This window comes from Mobula hypostoma, chromosome 8 (assembly GCF_963921235.1).
Source record: "Mobula hypostoma chromosome 8, sMobHyp1.1, whole genome shotgun sequence".
Classification (NCBI taxonomy): Eukaryota; Metazoa; Chordata; class Chondrichthyes; order Myliobatiformes; family Myliobatidae; genus Mobula; species Mobula hypostoma.
The window spans coordinates 45,132,227-45,151,597 of record NC_086104.1 but is presented as its reverse complement, the minus strand read 5'-3'; the positions used below and the strand labels follow the sequence as shown (position 1 = coordinate 45,151,597).

Sequence of the window (19,371 nt, the reverse complement as noted above, 5' to 3'; positions counted from 1 at the left end):
ATTAGAAAATCAATTTTGTTGAAAATTGTACTGAACTTCTTTGATAAAAATAAAGTTCTGCAAATCCTCATGAGTTATGTAGAAATTTCACATTAAGATATTCACACACATAGATAGTCGGTTAAGAAAATATAGAAAACACACAAGAAAACACAGAAAATACACATATACTATTCAAGAACAGATGCTGAGGTACATGCTGGGACACATAATCAGTGATGTAAACTGGGGTCATTGGGTGCTTTGGATCTTTCAGCATCAGACATCCTCGTCCAGGCAATCTGACCAGGATTGATCAGGCCCTGGCTTGTGTCCCAGCAATATTGGTCCACATGACACACCTCTTAACCAATAGCCATCTGCAGACTCACTCAGCAGCCTCTATGAAGGTCCTGATGGCTCTCTTCTTTGTAGCCCCCATAATGCCAAGGAGAGAATATATCATGCAGAGCGACCAGCAAGCAACACCTCTACACCCCACCTCTATAGGCTTGCATCGTGCCCTCCACCCCTGTCTCTGGCACTGCTTTACCAGTTCTTGATATTTATCTTTCTTACACTCAAAGGTCTCTCAATCCAGTCTTCCCAAGGCACTATCAGTTCTACTATAACCATCTGCTTTGAGGTTTCTGACAGAATAACCATGTCAGGCCTCAGTGATGATGCGATGAAGTCAGGGAGCTTCAATGATATGCATGGAAAAGTACATTCACTAGTAGATGTACTTACACAAAAACACACACACTCACATGTAAAGCAGTTATTTCTATGTCCTTTTGTTACACAATGACTCCCCTTATGACTTGCGTTTCAATTGTCACATGGTATTTTCATTTTGCTGTCTTGTATGTTTTTGCCAGAGTCCTTGTCAAGACTACTGCCAAGGTGGTTGTCCGTCTTTGTTAGGTGCAGTTATTCATTGATTTTTATTTTGTATTTATTGTTAATGCCCACAAGAAAATGAATCTCAGGGTTGTACATGGTGTAATTTATGTGCTTTGAAAATAAATTTAATTTGAACTTTGAATTTTAAGTTCCATAATAAGGGGTGCGTTCTGGAAGGTGTATTTGGACAACACTAGTTGATGAGTCTTATCCCATCTTCACTGCTTTAGAGAGTTCACTGAATTTCTTTTACAGTCAAGGAATCATAGACTCTTTATGCTACAGGAGGAAATTTGGCCCATTGAGTCTGTGCTAGTTTTTTTTAAGAGTAATCTACACAGTCCCATTCCCCCACTTTTCCCTGTATCCATTGACATTATTTTCTATAAGTGTCTGTCTCAGGGATCTGTTTTATCTAATTCTTTGTTGAAAACACAGACTCAGTTTTCACTGCTCTTAAACGATACACACTGGCTCAGGCTGCATTTCTGGAGTAATCACACTTGAGTCTGATGACTTTTATCAGAGCTGGAAATAGTTTGAGATGTTTTTGGCTCCAAGACTGATATCAAATGAAGGACTGATGTGGATGAAGTCATGTTGTCTCCCTAAAAGAGAACGGACAGCACATGCCTCTACAACAAATTACACAGCCACAGTAGTTTAATCTGATCCCATCTGCTACATGACTTCAATCTAGCAGAGAAATTTCCTTTGTTCCACCTATTACCATCTTTTGCTATCTAAGCTGACCTCTCTCTCTCTCTCTCTCTCTCTCTCTCTCTCTCTCTCTCTCACTTTCTCTGTCACTCTCTCTCTTTCTCAAAGGGTCCCTCATCTGAAATGAGAACTTTTTTTTTCCCACAGATGCTATCGAACCTGCTAAGATTTTTCAACATTTTCCATTTTCCGTTTTATCATGTTGGCTCTGTTTTCCTTATCCTACTTGTAAAAATTTGGCCTGCCGGGCAGGTATCATAACCTTACCATGAACAACATTTACACAGACCAAAAAGCAAAATGTGCTGTTAATTGCACCCATTTAGCTATTTCATATTATCATATTATCACAGACAGATAGTTATCCTGTTCTTCCTCCCTCCCTTGCATCCCTCCCACAGCTTCTCTTAGACTGACAACTAACGGATATTTCTCTCTGTCCCAGTTCTGACAGAGGATCACAGTGCCAAAGAGTTAACTGTTTCTATTTCCACAGATACTGCCTAACCTACTATATTTTGCCAGCATTTTCAGTTGTTTATTTTACATGCCTTTACCATAGTTTCACGGTGATCACAGGGAGCTTCACCCAAAGCATTGCGACTGATTTGAAGCATAACAGAGGAGGAAAGCCGTAATATCTTGGAAAGTCCATACCTATTTCATAATTCAAACAGTAATCTGTCTAAAGTAGTGAATCTCACAGCCTTTATGACCAGCATGTAGATTCTTGAGTTATAATGTCACTGTGCCAGACATTTCCCTGTCCTGATAACTCCTACATAACCCCCCGACATCATAAGTCCTTCTTGCATTCTTTGTCACTTTTAATCCTGCATTAAACATGAAAACCATTCATCCTGCTTCTATATCAATGACACACTCTCAATGCAAATTCAAAGCTGCTATAAAATAACACTCTGACTGAAGTGCCAAATAAGATAAACGCGATTAATTTAATTACCAACACAATAATTGCTTTCCATTCATTTCTCACCCAAGTGTTGATCCATGATGCCATTCCAGAGAAGGTTTCCTCATACAGCTACTCCTATGAGCCATGGGGTCAGCAAAGTTATGCTTCTTGTGTGGGTTGCTTTGAGCTGCCTGCGGCCAGCGCCAGCTGTGGACTGCTGCACCTCAGCGACTGCCGGTTCTGTCTGGCCCAGCTGACACCGCAGCTGTTTATCTCTACTGTGTGCTGTGCATTCATCTTTCCTTACGACATAGACGAAGGCCATTTTCCCTGCTGAATCTATGCCAGTTTGCAGAAAAATCCCATTGACCCATATCCCAAATTATTTCCCTCCGTCCTATTCTCTTTCACAATTCCTGCTGGTTCTCCTGTGACCTGCCGACAGTACCGTGCAAAAGACTTAGATAGGGTGCCTAAGACTTTTGCACAGTACTGTATTTGTCAATGTGGACTGGAGAGCGAGTTTGTAAACCTGGCATGAACAAAGGATATTGAGAATGGCGAGTGTGGAGCACCACGGGATAGTTGTGGGACAGGTGCCAGAGAAGGTGTGCTGGGGTGGGGGAGAGGGAGGGGGTTGGCATGGGTGCAGACACACCCAGCCCTGAGATACCAGGCAAGGTCATTTGATTCCAACAGTTTGTTTATTGATCATTATAGAATATCTCTGCTGTTTCCCGCTTCCTTCCCTCTCCGTTCCTCTTTTCCCAACCATAATTCCCTCTCCCTACCCCTTCCCACTCTGTCCACAATATTGATCCATCTCAGAATCGAGTTTATCATATGTCATAAAATTTATGGGTTTTTTTCGTGGCAGCATTACAATGCTATACAAACAAATACTACAGTACTGTGCAGAAGTCTTAGGCATCCTAGCTACAGTATATGTGCCTAAGACTTTAGCACACTGCTGTACATTGAGAATGATTTACACCATTAACTACATAAAACCTAGAACAACACACGCACTTAGGGAAAAACAGCATGCTCGTCATGAACAGTGCCAGAGCAGAGGTAAGGATTGAACCTGTGCTGCTGGACCTGAAAGGCAGCAGTTTACCTGCCGTATCAATTTAATGCCAGGCAATGCAAAGATATGAAAAACATGTAATAAGGGCAATGTTATGATAGGAAGGGGACACTATCAGGGATGACAGCAGAACAGCAATGGCCGGAGATTCTGAGGGCAGTTTGGCAGGATAGATATATCCCAAAGATGACAAAGTATTTGAAAAGGAGCATGAGGCAACCGTGGCTGACAGGGAAAGTTAAAGGAAGCTTATATGGACAAGAGAGGGCACATAATATAGCAAAAATTACTTTGAAGTTAGAGGATTGGGAAGCTTTTAAAACCAGAAGGCGGCAACTACGTTTGTAAAACAGTCATGAGGAGAGAAAAGATGAAATATGAAGGTAAGCTGGCCAATAGTATAAAAGAGGGTATCAAAAGCTTTTTCAGATATATAAAGAGTAAAGTTAGTCATTCAGTCATAGAAAAGTACAACACAGAAACAGGCCTGTTAGTCCATCTAGTCCATGCAAACCATTTAAACTGTCAAGTCTTATCGAACTGAACTGGCACCATAGACTTCCATAACCCTCCTATCCATGTAAGTATCCAAACTTCCCTTAAACGTTGATATTGAGCTTGCATGCACCACTTGCACTGACAGCTTGTTCCACACTCTCACCACCCTCCCTTAAACATTTCACCTTTCACACTTAACCTATGACCTCTAGTTGTGGTCCCACCCAACCTCTGTGGAAAAAGGCTGCTTGCATTTATCCTGTCCATATCCCTCATAATTTTGTATGCCTCTATCAAATCTCCCCTCTTTCACCAACAGTCTAGGGAATTAAGTCCTAACTTATTCAATCTTCCCTTATAACTCAGGTCCTCAAGTTCTGGCAGCATCCTTGTAAATTTTCTCTGTATCTTTCAACATTATTTACATCTTTCCTGCGGGCAGGTGATGAAAACCACATACAATACTTCAAATTAGACCTCACCAACATCTTATGCAACTTCAGTATAACATGCAATCTCATGTACTGAATATATTGATTTATGAAGCCCAATGTATCCAAAGCTTTCTTTACGACCCTATCCACCTGTGATGCCACCTTCAATTAATTATGGACCTGTATTCCCAGATCCCTTTGTTCTACCACACTCCTCAGTGCCCTACTGTTCACCATGTAAGACCTATCGTAGCTGGTCCTACCGAAGTGTAACACCTCACACTTGTCTACATTAAACTCCATCTGCCATTTTTCAGCCTATTTTGCCAGCTGGTTTAGATCCTGCTGCAAGCTCTGATAGTCTTCTTTGCTAACACCCCTTGTCTTGGTGTCATCGCAAATTTGCTGATCCAGTTAACCACATCATCATCCAGATCATTGATATAGATGACAAACAACAACGGACTCAGCACCAATCCTTGCCACACTCCACTAGTCATAGGCCTCCAGTCAGAGAGACAATCATTTATTACCACTTGCTAGCTTCTCTCACAAAGCCAATGTCAAATCCAATTTCCTACCTTATCTTGAATACCAAGCCACTGAACCTTCCTAACCAAACTCCCATGTGGGACCCTGTCAAATGCCTTGTTAAAGTCCATGTAGACAACATTCACTGCCTTGCCTTCATCAAATTTCCTGGTAATGTCCTCAAAAAACAGTATAAGATTGGTTAGTTATGAACTACCATGCACAAAGCCATGCTGTCTATCCCTAATCAGTCCCAGTCTATCCAAATATACGTGTATCAGGTCCCTTAGGATACCTTCCAATAATTTTCCCACTACTGATGTCAGGCTCATTGGCCTATAACATCTTGGTTTATTTTTAGGGCCTTTCTTAAATGGCACACCAACATTAGCTCTCCTCCAATCCTCCAGTACCTTACAGGTTATATAAAGAATAAAAGTGAGGCAAGAGTAAGTATTAAACAGCTGGAAAATGATGCTAGAGAAGTAGTACTGGGTGATAAAGAAATAGCAGATGACTTTGGTAAGTATTTTGCATCAGTCTTTACTATGGAAGACACCACGAGCTGTATGCTGGAAATCCAAGAAAAGTCAGGGGGCCGAAGTAAGTGTAGTCACTATTAATAAGGAGAAGGTGTTTGGGAAGCTTAAAAGTCTGAAGGTAGTTAAGTCACCTGGACCAGACGGACTACACACCAGGGTTCTGAAGGTAGTTGAAGAAGTTGTGGAGGTAATAATAATGACCTTTCAAGAATCACTAGATTCTGAATGGTTCTGGAGAACTGGAAAATTGGAAATGTCATTCTATCTTTAAGAAGGAAAGTATAGGCCAGTTTGCCCAAATTCAGTGGTTGGAAAGATGTCCAATATTATGGATGAAGTTTTGGGGTACTTGGAGGCCAAAGTCAGCATAGTCAGCATAGTCTTCTAAAGGGGATATTTTGCCTGGCAAATCTGTTGGAATTCCTTGAGGAAATAACAGGCACAGACAAACGAGAGTCAGTCGATTTTGTTTTCTTGGATTTTCAGAAGGCCTTTGACAAGGTGCTGCATAGGAGGCTGCCTAAAAAGTTAAGAGCCCATGGTACTGTATTACAGAAATGATACTAGCATGGATGGAAGATTGGTTGATTGGCAGAAGGCAAAGACTGAGAATAAGGGTGGCCTTTTCTGGTTGGCTGCCAGTGACTAGTGATGTTCCATAGGGGTTGGTGTTGAGACCACTTCTTTTTACATGGTTTATCAATGTTTTGGATGACATAATTAATAGCTTTGTGGTCAAGTTTGCCGGCAATACAAAGATAGGTGGAGGGGCAGGTTGTGTTAAGGAAGCAGAGAGTCTGCAGAAGGATGAAGACAGATTGGGAGTACTGACAAAGAAGTGGCAGATGGAATATAGTGTAGGGAAGTGTATTGTCATGCACTTTGGTAGAAGGAATAAACGTATAGACTCTTTTCTCAACAGGGAGAAAATTCATAAATCAAAGGTGCAAAGTGACTTGGGAGACCTTGTGCAGGATTCCCAAAACCAGGTGCTCCCAACCTTTTTTATGCTATGAACTAGTACCATTAAACAAGGGATCTGTGGACCCTAGTTTGGGAACTCTGTCCTAAAGGTTAACTTGCAGGTTGAGTTAGTGGTGAGGAAGCCAACTAAAATGTTAGCATTCATTTTGAGAGGACTAGAATATACAAGCAAGGATGTAACGCTTAAGGCAGTATTACACATTGGTCAGACCTCACTTGGAATATGTCTATCCACGGCCTCCTCTACTGTAAAGATGAAGCCACACTCAGGTTGGAGGAACAACACCTTGTATTCCGTCTGGGTAGCCTCCAACCTGATGGCATGAACATTGACTTCTCTAACTTCCGCTAATACCCCACCTCATCCGTTATTTATTTATTTATTTATATACACACTTCCTTTTTCTCTCTCTCCTTTTTCTCCCTCTGTCCCTCTCACTCACTATATCCCTTGCCCATCCTCTGGGCTTCCCCCCAACTTTTTCTTTCTCCCTAGGCCTCCTGTCCCATGATCCTCTCATATCCCTTTTGCCAATCAACTGTCCAGCTCTTGGCTCCATTCCTACCCCTCCTGTCTTCACCTATCATTTCGGATCTCCCCCTCCCCCTCCCACTTTCAGATCTCTTACTAGCTTTTCTTTCAGTTAGTCCTAACGAAGGGTCTCAGCCCAAAATGTTGACTGTACCTCTTCCTAGAGATGCTGCCTGGCTTGCTGCGTTCACCAGCAATTTTTATGTGTGTTGCTTGGAGTATTGTGAGTAGTTTTGTGTTCCTTATCTAAGAAATGATGTGTTGGCATTGGAGAGGGTCCAGAGGAAGTTCACGAGAATGATTCCAGGAAAAAAAGGGTTAACGTATTAGGAGCATTTGATGCTCTGGGCCTGTACTTGCTGGAGTTTAGAAGAATGACGGGTAATCTCATTGAACCCTATCGAATATTGAAAGGCCTAAATAGTGTGGATGTAGAGAGGATGTCTGCTCTAGTGGAGAAGTCTATCACCAGAGGGCGCAACCTCTGAATAAATGGATGTCCATTTAGAACAGAAACTATGAGCAATTTCTTTAGCAAGAGGATGGTGAATCTGTGGAATTCATTGCTATGTGTAGCAGTGGAAGCCAAGTCTTTGAGTATATTTAACGTGAGGTTCATAGGTTCTTGATTATTCAGGACATGAAAGGATATGGGGAGAAGCTGAATGGGGTAGAGAGGGATAATAAATCAGCCAGAATGGAATGGCAAAGCAGACTCAATGGGCAAATTGCCTAACTCTGCTCCTATGTCTTATGGTGATAACCTCCGGCTTGCACATTAGACTATGGAGAATGCTTTCTTTGGAGGACTTACATTCAATACATCTCCATCTGGGAGTTTGCTACTGAAGGGGACCCAATGATAACAGAAAAGGTTTAGATGTTCGGTTGGTATGGAGAGGCTGAGGATTATCATGTGATAGGCAGGAGACTGTAGCTTGAAGTCATAAAGTTTGCAGACCATACACTGAAGTGAGGGAAGCGCACCAGCATAAGTAGACATGCTACTCAGTGAGGCATAAGCACACACATCTCCCCACCAATGAGGACATCTTCAAAAGGAGTTGCCTCATGAAGACAGCATCTATATGGGGCACAACCTCTTCTCATTGTTGCCATTGGGGAGAGGTTTCAGAGCCTGATGATGTACACTTCAAATTTTAGTGACAGCTTCTTCCAATCTTCCAACAAATTTCGAGCAGTCCATGAACCCATGAACACTACCTCACCATTCCTCATTTGCACTATTTATTTTTACATTGTAATATATAGTAATTTGTTATGCCTGCGCTGAACTGCTGCCACAAAACAACAGATTTCATGACTGATAGTGAACCTGATTCTGAGTCTGTCTGATTTCCTTTCCCTGATGTTCATCACTCTGTGGGCATTTTTCCAGGGATTTGAGATGAGCATTGAAGAGCATGCCCTCAGGCAATTCTGATCAGGTTCTCATTCTGCTCTTAAGAGCACCCAGCATTCGCTACAGTGCAACCAGGGACTGCAAGCAAGCAGGTACGAATACATGAACTTTAACTTTTGAGAATTTTATTAACAATGCCTGCTTCTCCTAGTTGTAGAAAATCATTGGAGAAGGCTGGCAGAACTTAATAGGATCCACTGAGAAGGACATAGTTCAAATTGATCCTCTGCCCCTCTGGATTCACAGCAGATACTAGTCAGATTATCATAGTTATTAAAGTAAAGCCTTGGGCCCAATCTTAGGACTTTGGGCCTCTCAACTTTTGACAGAGAAAGAATGTGTGCATAAAAATGAGTATCAGATGGGGTACAAGGGGGAGGTGGGGCCTTAGTGGAAGTTAGAGAAGTCGATGTTCATGCCATCAGGTTGGAGGCTACCCAGACGGAATATAAGGTGTTGTTCCTCCAACCTGAGTGTGGCTTCATCTTTACAGTAGAGGAGTCCTGACGAAGGGTCTCGGCCTGAAACGTCGACTGCACCTCTTCCTACAAATGCTGCCTGGCCTGCTGCGTTCACCAGCAACTTTGATGTGTGTTGCTTGAATTTCCAGCATCTGCAGAATTCCTGTTGTTTGCATAAAAATAAAGCAAATGGATTTTGAGGGGAATTCAGGTTGGTGTTGCGTATATACATGTGTTTATCTTTTTTTAAAATCTGTTTTAAGAATATTCAGCTGCAACGAAGATTAAAAGTATATAAGATTTTTTGATTGGATTGGCTCCCTGAAACCGATTTTGGGACTATTGAAAGATTTTTAAAAGTCATCAACCATCTGCAACCAGATGAGTTTTAAAGACTGATTTAAGATCCATTTTGAAAATTCTGTTTTTTACCTGGAATGCATTTTGCATTTACGACTGACCTCTGACATCTCACGCACCAAACTGGTAATCATACCACTGTGCTTTGCTCTGTGTGTCTCATTGAGACAGCTGGATGAAGTGGAATATTTGAGTATTTTTAAATTTTTATCTTAATCCTGTATCCAAACCCCAATCCTTTATTATGATTTCAGTTAGATACTGAGTTATTCACTATCTTATTTACATTATGAGATAGAACATTATAATTGAAGATGTTCTAGACACATGCTATTATTAATACAATTTGATACTGAACTCATGAAGCTGCTCAGCTGAAGACAATTTTTTAAAAAAATCCATATTGACCTCATCTCCATCTAGTTTCTATCGACAGTTGTCAGTCAAGCTGTGATATCACGTTAACATTTCTGATTCCTATCATAGGTTTCCATAGCACAGCAAAATCCTGTTAACTTCTGACACTGTCACCTCTATAGCTCTCTTCCTGCAGCTTACGAACAGTGGCTGAACTCTCCAGCACAGTAGATTGAAGGAATATAATAAAATTACTATGTTGATTTTATTTTATATGCTGAATGAAACACTATCAAAATTGTTGTGTCTTGCAATATTAAAATATATATTCAATGTTTTCTTTTCAATTATAACACTGAAGGTTGCTGATTATAAAGAGCATCTTCACTGATCTGTCTTTAAGTTTTTAAACCCTAAACTGCTGCAATATTTTCCAGATTCAAATAAAAATAATGCAACTATGTATACCATTTTTGCTTAGAGATGCTTCAGGGAAACAGAACTTTATAACAACCAAAGCTCACTGCCATAAAAAGTACATTAGTGCAATCGCAAGGGAAAGATAAAAGGGCTCAAGTCCCTGTGTGTTTTAGTGGAATAATTAACCTTTAAATCTCTAGTGAGATATAATGGAAAGTTTGGGACTTACAATAGTTTGAGAAAAAGAAAATGCCAAATCTCTTCTCCTTAGAACAGGGATGAGTTTTATTCAGCCACTGTTAATTTTATTATGGTGGAAAGGAACTTTGTGCAAATTGGCATGTGTTTCAGATGTAAAATTTAATCCAGTTGTTTTGAATGGGACTTTTTAATTAATTCTCTGGAAAATGATAAAAAAATAATCAACCCGGTACTCTGTCAAGTTTTCCAATTCGTACTGTATCAGAGTCAGTGATCCTTAAAGACCCCACTGGAAGCCAACAGGGAAATAATGGGGAAAGATTCTTTTTACTTCACCTTTCATGAACGCTAGAGTAGCAGGACTCCTCCTATCTCTGAATAACTCGAGTTGGTATGAGTGACAAGATCAGTATTGCTTCCTTTCTCTTCAGTGTCCCTTATCCTTTCTGTTGGGCCATCTTCCTCATAAAGCCTTCTGTCCACAACGTTTATATCCCACCTTTGGAATCACATCTCCATGATGCCTATTAAATCATAGCCACTTACTTTTATTTGCATCATCAATTTGTCTCTCGTTATGATTGCGAAGACATTTCCAAATTAGTTTTTTTTTACTTTTTTCCTATTCTGACTCAAAGCCTAGATACGCTGATACACCTGTATGCCCTCTCACTATCTGACAGTACTTATCAGTACTTAACCGTAAGATTGTTATTTATCTTGCTATCCTTCACTACCATTTGAAGCTTTCTCTTTAATATTTCATATTTCCACTCACCAGAATCCTCTGACTACCTGTCCTTCACCTCCAAAACCTTCTTCCTTCTTCTACCATGCCTAATGAGCAGGAACAAATTAACAGACAATTGTAACACATGAACACGGTATACAAAACATAGTACAACACGTAGTATACAAAATTATGAGGGTTATAGATAGGATAAATGCAAGCAGGCTTTTTCCCACTGAGGTTGGATGACACTACAACCAGAGGTCGTGGATCAAGGGTGAAAGGTGAGCAGTTTAAGAGGAACATGAGAGGAAACTTCTTCACTCAGAAGGTTGTGAGAATGTGGAATGAGCTGCCAGCACAAGTAGTCCATGTGAGCTTGATTTCAATGTTTGATAGAAGTTTGGACAGGCACACGGATAGTAGGGATATGGAGGGCAATGGTCCCAGTGCAGGTCAATTGGAGTAGGTAGTTTAAATGGTCTTGCATGGACTAGATGGGCTGAAGGACCTGTTTCTGTGCTGTACTTTGCTCTGACTATGATGACATATTTCTGACTAAGATGGTGCCAGTGTATATCGGCAACTTTCTGCGGGCTGCGTGAACTTTTACCAGTTTCCCTCTTCAGTATATTTTGAGCTTTGAACTTCAAACAAATTTTAAGATTGTTTACTCAGATTTTCTTGATTATTCATGCTCTCTTGTACATTTTAATGCCTATTCCCATTTGCTCTCAAGAAGCTGGTAGTGAGTTATTTTCCTGGACTGTTTCAGCTGTTGAAGTGGAAGTTTTCCACAGGGTTGTTCAACAGGGAGCTCCAAGACGTAATCCAGGGAGCAACACACTGATGAATAATTGGCTACTGAAAGCAATTCAACCAAACCTTTCGTCACTTTGCCGATGATTAAGAGTGGGTTGATGGAACAGCCTAATTGAAATCATCCTGCTTTTTAGGAGTGCACATAATTAAAGTGTTTCATCTTTCTGAACTGGCTGGCTTCTGTATAAGTGGAGATTCAATATATCTCACTGAATATGGTTGCAAGTCTTGTAACCTTGTCTTTTGCATTCACAATACAGAACTCCGCCTCTGATAAACATATGCACATTCCTGGAACTGTTTCCAACAGATAACTAGTTCTGTGATATCTTAACTCTGTCCAAACTGCGTTACTTCCATTATTTATCAATCATGCAATCCTGGTTTAGAATTTTACCAGATTGGCATTTCATGTTTTGATATATTTAGTGTAGTTCCTGGCTTAATCTTCTACAATCCTTATTTAACCAATTGTTGGACTGTAGTTAAAATAAGGTAAAGAAAGGTAATCCTGGCTGTGAAACTTTAACTTGTGGCATATTACACTTAATGCTGTTGCTGCTAGCAGAGAGACGCCTGCACCATCCATTCTGAATGTATATGGGTCTGAAATCTGCATATACAATGGGTATCCTTACTGCTAACTTGTTTCACTATATTTCTTTCAAAATTCACTGATGGAATTTTGAAACTGAGGTATGCAGACTGTCAAATCCAGGGAAAATATTCCTTTTCTCCACCTGTGGTTTCAATGGTCTATGCCACAGAAAATTAACTTTAACTCTCCCCTTTCAATTTTGTTTTCATCAAAGTGCACTTTCAAGTAATCAAGTTCTGTTTTTCTCATCCTTTTTGTGACCTGAGGGCATGTGAGGTCAGTATAATGGCAATCATTATGAGCCAAACTGGTTTAAGATATAACCTATCATATTACTGTTGTGACTTACTACAACTTCTGTCTACATTTTATATGGGTAGCAATTTAGGAAATGTTCTTTCTTAATTTTAAAAAAATCTATTCTCATGTAAACATGTTTTAAGTCTTTAAGCTAAACGAAGCAGGTCACTTAAATCATCTCATAGCCCAAATGCATATGCAAAGGCATTCTTGCTTCTAGCTTATCACTTTCTAAAATTACTTCTTTGCTCCTGATGTTCAATTCAAGCAATTAGTAATGTCAAAACAAACCCAAAGAAGGCAAGTGATATACATAGCTTTTCTTAGCACTTATTTAGAAAACAGAATGGTCAATGGCTCAGTTTGCTAACCATAAATTAATAACTGAAGAAGTAATGGATGAATTTTCACTGGAACTCTGAGGGAGATGCAAGAATTTCAAACTGTTGGGCATACGGTCACTTTCCACAGTTCTGCCTTGTAGATTCTGCTCAGTTTAAAAAAGCTAATGCAGCTTATTTTATGCTACACTGGATTCGGTTATGTATCCGTGCAAATTTGAACCACCTAACTATAGAAATTTAACGTATTTATCCTTAAAATGAGCCAATTGATCAATTTCTGTAAATTATTTGATTTTGTTCATGGCATTACCTGAACAAACTTTAAGGATGAGCCTCCACTGTTTTGCAAGGCACACAAAGATATGCCATTCCTATCTATCTGATAGATAGATCAGCTTTTATTTCACTAGACAAGCTCAAGGCTGACTGCCCTGTCTCAGGGGTTTTTGTAATCCATTCCTTCAGGATGATTTTGACAAAGCCATTCCTAGGAAATGGATTTCTGATCAAGGTGAACTTAAGTATTTTCTACAGAATTTAATTAAAGGTCTACTGGAATGCCATTATAGCGGATATGGCATTGAAACAGAGCATATATTTCAGCATTATCGTGAAAGGAATTGTGATATTAAACTTTCAGAGCCTAGGTGATATTAGTATATTGAAGTATGAATGCTTAATACATTTGCATGGCATTGTTTCATCAATTTGGAACAGTTTAACAATCTTTACAAGTGCCATATTAATGTCAAAATTCCAAAAAATTTGTGATGATTACAAATTACAATTTGGCAATAGTGGGTTAATGTCAAAGAAATTATAAGATATAAGAAATTAGGTTTGCTATCTCTTAAACATTATTATTTAGTGAAAACTATTTGGGATCAGGCAGAATAAAAGCCATTTGTAATAAAAGCATGATTCAATTTCATTTTTAAAAAATATTGCGTCTGGAGAATCTAGTGTTTCATGTCAAAGGTGGTATATGTTTTACATACTGCATAGTAGTTGATCACAAGGTAATGTTACTGAAGAAGATATAGGTGCAAATTAAACCAAGCTAAAAAGTCTTCCATTTCTTTCCATCAAAGTACTAAATAAGTAGTACCTTGATGCAAAGAAATGGAAGAAGAAAAAACACCAAGTACACAGATTATGGGACTAATAAGTATGTGAGGCAAATAGTGTGAGACAAAAGGATTAATAACTTGTAAGGCAATTGTACCTTTGAACTGAAGAAGGCAAGAGTTTAAACTATATAAAATGAAGTATGCAGTGTACTACTTGAATTATCACTGAAAAAATGTAGTTTAATAAATATTTTTTTCTTAATAGTTATCATAGTTATCACGTCCTTCATGCTGGATCAATACTTTTTTCTTGTACCAGTATATCCATTATTTCTTGTCTTGGTCCATTGCATTTCTACAGTGACTACTTATGTGTGCCATCTCTCAATTGCTGTGTCTGGCTATTTTGTTCTCTGTTGCCCCAGTTGTCTCTTACCTTCTGTTTGCAATGCAAAATCTTTCAGGAAACACATCTGTCTGTCTGATATTCTGAGACTTCATCCCAACCCGCAGCATCTTTGCCAAAGCTTAACATTTCCATACCTTTTAACCTTTTTTAAATGATTTTCTAAAAAATGTTCATCCCAAACCACAGTTAGCTTTGACTATTTTTTCTCATTTACTAAAAATATATTTGATCACCACCATTTACATTCAAAATCGATATGAGATGACTGAAATGAGTAGCACAGTTGGAATTTAGGTATACATATTACAGGCAATGACAAATAGTTTTTTGATATGGATGACTGTAAAATAGCTTTGGTCAACATCAACCCACAGGTGGAATTTCAGCATAGAAGTGTCTTTAATACAATACAAATTGCCCCTAAATTTTCAGTCTCATTCAAGCAGATCATAAGGGCAGCCAATGTAAGAACTGGAAAGTGAACAGCTCAAAATGTTACAGATATGCTCCTCTGAGTTTGTGGTTTTAAATACAAGTTAAAGATGCTTCAGTTGTTTACCAATATGAGCTTTGTTGTTGTTGCAGATATTGGGAACAAATGCTCAGTCACAGATGTTCCTCATTTTCACTCTTAAAAAGCATAATAACTCAATTTCATTCTGCAACTCCCACGTTCTTTGGTGTCCCGTGCATTCACTGCTCAGGTAACTCTGTATGCAACTTATTCCCAATAGTCACACACATAAAAGTTGCTGGTGAACGCAGCAGGCCAGGCAGCATCTCTAGGAAGAGGTACAGTCGACGTTTCGGGCCGAGACCCTTCGTCAGGACTAACTGAAAGAAGAGCTGGTAAGATATTTGAAAGTGGGAGGGGGAGTGGGAGATCTGAAATGATAGGAGAAGACAGGAGGCGGAGGGATGGAGCCTGGAGCTTTTTTCTCATATCCCTTTCGCCAATCAACTGTCCAGCTCTTGGCTCCATCCCTCCCCCTCCTGTCTCCTCCTATCATTTTGGATATCCCCCTCCCCCTTCCACTTTCAAATCTCTTACTAGTTCTCCTTTCAGTTAGTCTTGACGAAGGGTCTCAGCCCAAAACGGCGACTGTACCTCTTCCTAGAGATGCTGCCTGGCCTGCTGCATTCACCAGCAACTTTTATGTGTGTTGCTTGAAATTCCAGCATCTGCAGATTTCCTCGTGTGTCCCCCATAGTCACCCTGGTTTGATCCTGTCAGAGACATCACCCTCTCAAACCCTCTCTTGCAGTTTTACATGCCTGTTGACTTCTTTTCAATTCTAACAAAATATCTCCAACCTGAAACATTAACTCTGTTTCTCTTCTCACAGATGTGGCCTGACCTGTTGAGTACTTGTAGCATTTTATGTTCTTGTTCCCAAATTCATATTTTTGCGGCTTACAAAATAGCAGTTTTTTGTGAGTCAATGTGATGATATCTGGTCTCATTCTCCTTACTCCACTGCTTAACATAATCAGCTTTAGAAGCAAAGCACAATAATAAGTGAAAAAATGGAAGGAAGTATTTATTGAGCAATTTATAGTCTGAACCAATTCTCTGTAAAGTTTTTCATAAGCATGTTATCCTACATGTAATGTTGAATGCAAGTTAATTAGGGAAGTAAAACTAGTCTGACTTCTCAAAAACTATAATTATTCATATTCTATTGCAAAATTGCTCATAGAAAGAAAACTAGCTTTCATCTCAGTCAAGTAAAGGAAACACTCAAGGATTTTGTTATGTTGGGTCTCTCTTGTTTACACTGTAGGTTATATTGTCATACTTCTTCCTTGGTTGTCTGTGTTCTTTTTAGGTGTGAAAGAGTTAAACATTTATGCAGTATGGGATTCATAAAAAGTAGCATGAACTGTTCAGCTTCTTCCAATATTCAGTTTGAATCTTAATTTTTAATATCCAATCTTAATGCCAAACATTTTATGGAGCAATAAAAATGACTATGGCTGATATTTGCAGTATGCCCCATATTTTAATATGCCCTACTGCAGTAATGGACCCATATTCTGCTATATTCCAGAGTACACTAATGATTGCTGTATTTTGCAGCTTTTGGATTTGACCCATTTTTGACTTAAAGAAGCTTAATTTGTTGCTACTAACGATAGAATTGATAATTCTCAAGGTTTTACCATCAATCTACACAATAAGTAACTAAAGGGCATTATTCTAAATTAATTTAACGTTGGTTCATATTCCTACTAACTAATCAAGGCCGCCATCATAGATAGAGACAGACTGAGCAGAGTGCATCTATATATTCCTCACTATATCAGAGACAGGGCAATAACGTTAGAACCAACTGGATTAGAGAACTGATTCCACATTTTAAATATACAATCAATTTGAGAAAAACAGCACTCCATAGTCCAGTAATATCATTAGCAGCAGGTATGAGGCAATTCACAACCATCTTGTTTTTCTATTTGTGTTGAAAATCAGAAGAGAAAATAGCTCAATTTCTGCACATTAACTGAATATACAGTTACCCAGCTTCAACTTCTCTACCTCACTCTGCAAGTAGATCCTTGCCTTCCTCATTGCAAGATTGACAATAAAATTCTCCCTCGCTGACAATCAACATAGGTGCAGCTCAAGGATTCATATTTAGCCCAGTGATCTTCTCTCTCTATTCTCATGATTGTGGCTAGGCACAGCTCAAATGCCATCTCTAAGTTTGCTGATTACACAACTGTTGTTGGTAGAATCTCACATGGTGATGAGGTGATGTACAGGAGTTAGACTGATCGGTTGATTGAGTGGCTAGTATCAACAACCTCAGCAAATGCAAGGAGTTGATTGTAGAATTCTGAAAGGGAAGTTCAGACTGTACATACCAGTCCTCACTGAGTGATCATCAGTGGAAAGAGTGACCAGCTCAACATTTTAGAGGATCTATCCTGGCCCCAACAAATTGATACAATCACAAAGAAGTCATACCAGAGGCTGTACTTCATTAGCAGTTTAAGGAGATCTGGTACAGCACCAAAGACTATGGCAAATTTTTACAGATGTATGGTGGAGAGCAATCTGACTGGTTGCATCTCTTCCTGGTATGGAGGCTCCTTTGCACAGGATCGCAAAAGGTTGCAGAGGGAGCAACCCTCCCCACCATCGAGAACATCTTCAAAAAGGCAGTGCCTTAATAAGGTGGCATCTATTATTACAGACCTTCACACCATCTGGGACAGATCCTCTTCTCATAACTATGATCAGGGAGGAGCTAAAGGAGCCTGAAGACCCACAGTCGACATTTTAGGAACAGCTTCTTCCTCTCTGCCATCATGCTTCTGGGTGGTCTATAAACCCATGAGCATTGCTGCATTACTATTCTGCTTTTGTATTATTTATTTATTGTAACTTATAGTATTTTTATGTATTGCACTGTACTGCTGCCACAGAACAGCAAACGTCATGACATATGTGAGTGATAATAAACCTGATTCTGATTTTTAATCTGAGAAACTGGGATTAAATAATGGTTAGAATAATAAGTGTAGTCTATTACTCTGTGAGTGTCTACTATTCTCTGAGTAATTTCACCCACTCCCTCAATTCTACCTTCACCCTTTTTTGTCCATTTTTAAAACTTGTTATCTTTGACATATATGAATGAGAATAAAGGCAGTCTTCACTCTTCACTCTCCAGGGCACAGGCCTGGGCAAGGTTGTATGGAAGACCAGCAGTTGCCCATGCTGCAAGTCTCCCCTCTCCACGACACCAATGTTGTCCAGGGGAAGGGCATTAGGACCCATACAGCTTGGCACCAGTGTTGTCACAGAGCAATGTGTGATTAAGTAGCTTGCTCAAGGACACAACACATTGCCTCGGCTGGGGCTCAAACTCACGACCTTCAGGTCACTAGTCCAATGCCTTAACCACTTGGCCACGTGCCCACATGAATGGGAATAGTCTCCATTGATTTATCTGTTCAATCGTCTTCTGATCTCTGGAGAAATGCCTTTTATAATTAGAGAAATTTTGTAAACAAGATTTCCTGGCATGCTAGTTGTGAGTATTCAGCTGATTTGGTGATTACATTACTGTACTCATCACCTAACTGCCTGAAATAAAAGCAGAAAGTTCTGGAAGCGTTCAGGAATTCTGTTTCCACAGATGCTGCCTGATCTGATGAGTGTTTCCAAATTTTGTGATTTCCTTTCCATTTTCCAATGTCTGCAGTTTTTACTTTCATTCCAGTGGCCAGGACTGACAAACCAGAGATCTAAATTCAAATCTCACTTTGGCAGCAATTAATTCAGATAAACTGAACTTTACAATAAAAAAGCTGGTCTTAATAATACTGATTCTGCATATATCAGGATGTTCTTTATGGATTACAGCTTGACATTTAACGCCATCATCCCCTCAAAACTCTATTACTTGGGCCTCAATACCCCTTGTACAATTGGATACTGGATCTCCTCACTTGTAGACCCCAGTTAGTTTGGATTGTCAAAAACATCTCCTCCACAATCTCCATCAGCACAGGAGCACCACAGAGATGTATACTTAACACCCTGCTTCACTTGCTTTACCCCTATGACTGTGTGACTAAGTACAGCTCCAAAACTATATACGTTTGCTGATGACACCACTGTTGTGGGCTGTATCAAAGGTGGTGATGAATCAGCATACAGGAGGGAGATTGAAAACTTGGCTGAGTGGTGTAACAACAACCTCTCACTCAATGTCAGTGAGACCAAGGAACT

General features: G+C 39.6%; 1 long non-coding RNA gene across 3 annotated transcripts in view; it reads left to right on the top strand.

Annotated features, from left to right (window-relative positions):
* Positions 1 to 19,371, top strand: part of LOC134350509 (uncharacterized) — an 82,912-nt gene that overhangs the window by 22,963 nt on the left and 40,578 nt on the right. For 2 of the 3 annotated variants that reach the window (XR_010018911.1, XR_010018912.1), the window contains one exon: positions 8,532 to 8,607. The exons of the other annotated variant lie outside the window; for it this stretch is intronic. This is a non-coding gene — a long non-coding RNA (uncharacterized LOC134350509). Of the gene's footprint in view, positions 1 to 8,531; positions 8,608 to 19,371 lie in introns of those variants that run through there. 3 annotated transcript variants of the gene reach the window in all.